Below are 3742 nucleotides of genomic sequence, written 5' to 3' on the forward strand. Positions count from 1 at the left end.
TCCCCGACAACGGCACCAAAAAGTGGTGAGCACTAGTATTGCAGCAATAACACTGCAACTCCGGGGCTACCTACTTTACTCTTATCAACCCGGTAGTTCGTAACAAACTTGGAAGCGTTGGTGTTGTATGCACAAGTATTATTTCTTACTGCAGGTTGTCACTTGGTCAGCCGACGCAAGATCACTAGGAGCTCAAGCCAACTTCTATGAATTCCAGAAGAAGCTCTAAATGTGATGAAAGGAGAGAAAGATAGATGCTATTTTAACTGCAGAAATGAGAAAGACTGAAATGTAAAGCAAACCTAGTAAACCCCAATTAACCAACTAATTCTACTTTTGTAGAAAGCATTATAAAAACCATGAAAGGAATGCCATTACCTACTCAAGGAAGTAAACAACATCTAACTATGCTATTTCTGGAAGTAAATGAGCAATAAACATCTTTTTGGATTTTTATGTATTTTTATGTGAATTTGACATGCATCTAATTTATTGTGTGTGAATGTCGCAGCAAATAGGTGGCGTTGGAGAGTGGCTTTGGGACTTAAGAGGATGTAGGATGGTGTGGATGGGTCCTAGGAGGTCTCAGGTGGCCTTCTGGAGGCTTTTCCCACACTCGGCCTTCAAAAGAAAGCCTACAGGAAGATCTACAGAAGGACACAGGAAATCTACAAGAGGAAAACATGGAATTTACAAGAGGCCTACAAGAGGAGGCCGAGAGCAGTTTTCATTGTTTTGAGGGTGTGAGAGTGGGTGAAAAGGTGGATGAAGGTTGGAATGAGGTGTTAGGGCACCTAAGGTCTACCATGAGTCACCAGGAGAGAGAAAGATGATTGGGTTTGCTCAAGGAGAGAGGAAGAAGTTCTATGGTAAAATGCAGGAAACTAGGGCAGAATTGAGGTGAGATTTGAGAGACCAATAGGGAATGGATCAGATGGAGGGTGTGATGGCTGATAAGCAAGCTTACTGCACGAAGAGATCTGCTGCAAAGGAACTGACAGTCAACCAACAAGATCAAGCAAGCAATGAAATGAGTGCATCTAGAAAAACAGAGTTTTGCATCAAAATAATATGAACTATGATCTATGAAAGGAAATGATTAAAAATGCTGCAAGAAAGGAAAGCATGAAAGAAGACTATTGCAAGTAAAGAAGTGAGCATGATGAAGAAGATCTGAAGCAAATCAAAACTAGATTGTTAACCTACTAAAAGCTGCAAACACTAGAAGTCCTATGAATGAGGAAAATCTGTGTTTTTGGGGCAGCAAGAGGGTCTTTACCTCAAATCATGGTCCCAAAGGGAGAAAGAGAGGCCAAGGCACTGTTGCTAGCCTTTTGAATCTTTTCTTTATCACTGCTTAACCTACTAAAGAAAGCACAAATGGAAGCAAACTATTGAATCATTAAAAGCAACTTATTCTTAACCATTAAAGAAATACATCTAACAACAACCTAACCTACAAACTAAAATAAAACATACATATACAAGTAAAGAGGAGCTTGGCTGTTTGGATTGGGCCCTCACCCAAGAGCTTTAGCCCTCTGAGGTAACTCAGTGCTAGCTCCAAAAGGATTCCATCTTTATTATCAAAACAATAACAAGATTACATGAAACTGTCACAAAATAATAAGCTCGAGGTTGGAGCAGAGTTTACATAAGAAAAAATCCAACAAAAATCCGACCATAGTGAGGCCCTAGGCCTCTCTACTTATGCAAATGAAGCTACCAACAGCTTCCTTAAAATCAGGGAGGGTTGGCTCCCAAAACTTGAGATAATCATCAGTCATCCTCCACTTGCTCGGCTGCCTTCTAGTGCATGACTTGGCTGCTTGTACTCCGAGCTGAATGGAGGGGAATTCGAAGCCAGGAGTAATAAATGAGGGGGATTCCCTCCTATAAGTCCTCTCCTTTGTCCACTTCGAGTTATTGCTGCCATTTGTCCACTGGATCCTTGACTTTGACCTCAAAATTCATCAATAATCTGCATTAAACACATGTTAGACCACATGGAATCATAACTAACTCTACTCACTTGATAAACATAAATATAATCAGAAAATCATACAATAAACTAAGAGAATGGTTGATTTGACTAGGTTAGGAGGTAAAATGAGCCCATATAATTACCCATTGATGAGGCTCATCAGTTATTAAAAAATACAAGCACTACGACCATTTAATATCGAGAGAATCATATTTCAAAGCAAATAGTTAAAATACTAATTACAAACGAAACAATTTTCAGTTCATCTTCCTAATAGACAAAAGATGAGTGTAGATTCTTACGATCCATGAAAATAGATGAAAATAGATTTCGACTTACACAGGCCTAATCCCATCTTTTAATAATATAATTTTTGCCAAGATGAAACTGTAGAAAATAAGCTTACAGGAATAAATAATAACAATACAACCTTATAGTAAGAAATGAAAATAGATTTCGACTTACACAAGCCTAATCCCAAATTTTAATAATAATCTTAATCTAATTGTCGCTAAGATGAAAACACAAAATTCTGGTAAATCATAATGATAAACATTTTCACCTATAGAACATTCAAGCATATGGTTATTAAAGAAAAGAAGTATTGTGACCAGTTTACTGTAGTTGGATCTCTGCACGCTGCACAATCTCTGATGAAATGACACCAAATATCTATGTGTTTCGACTTGTCATGAAACACTGGATTCTTACAGAGCTTGATGCAACTATTATTATCACAGTAGTCATTGGTCGCCTCTATCCTTTGCCTGAACAAGCTTACCAATAACTTTTGAAGCCATATATATTTGCACATAACTGTGCTTGCTGCCATATAATCTACTTCCATAGAGCTCAATGCTATTTACTTATGCTTCCTACTACACCAAGAAACCATTCCTGATCCAATGTTGAAGCAATACCCAGAGGTACTTTCCCTATCCACTGAATTGTCTGCCCAATCTGCATCTGTGAACCCACATACTCTGATGTCATCCCCTCGGGTATATCTCAACCCATACTTGATTGTGTCATGCACGTACCTCAAAATGTGCTTCATTTCTGTCTAATGTACCCTCTTCGGTTCCACCATGAACTGACTGAGGGTATTGATTGTGAAGCATATATTTTTCCTAGTGTTGACCGGATACATGAGAGAACCCATGAGTTGTATATACAAGGTGGGGTCAAGATCCTTGTTATCTGATCCATCTATTTTGTTCCAGTTGTTGATCATGGGTGTAGACATGGGTCTACAATCTTGCGTTGTGAATCTTTTCAGAATATTTGTAACATATCTTCCTTACCCAAGGAAGATCTCCCCGTCCTTCTGCTACAATTCCAATCCTAGGAAATAGTGCATTAACCTCAAATCCTTCATATCAAACTCTGCTGCCAGGTTCTTCTTACATTCCTTTATGAGCCCTGATGACCCTGTCAGGAAGAGATCATCCACATACAATACTAGGATGATTGTCTCACCCTCTACCATCAAATATTAAAGGTTTCGATCTGCGTCACTCTTGATGAATCCCATATATTGCAAGTAGTTGTCAATCCGACCATACCATGCCCTGTGAGTGTTCTTGAGCTCATATAGAGATTTCTTCAATCTGCACATATGAGTGCGCCTCTCATGATTCTCAAATCCCTCTAGTTGTTTTATGTACACCTCTTCCTCTATCACCCTATTCAAGAATGTTGCCTTGGTGTCCATCTCGTGAATCTGTCACCCCATATAAGCTGATAGGGATATAATTG

Source organism: Pinus tabuliformis, chromosome X (assembly GCF_031772625.1).
Source record: "Pinus tabuliformis cultivar Carrire ecotype Pingquan chromosome X, CPIR1, whole genome shotgun sequence".
Taxonomy (NCBI): domain Eukaryota; kingdom Viridiplantae; phylum Streptophyta; class Pinopsida; order Pinales; family Pinaceae; genus Pinus; species Pinus tabuliformis.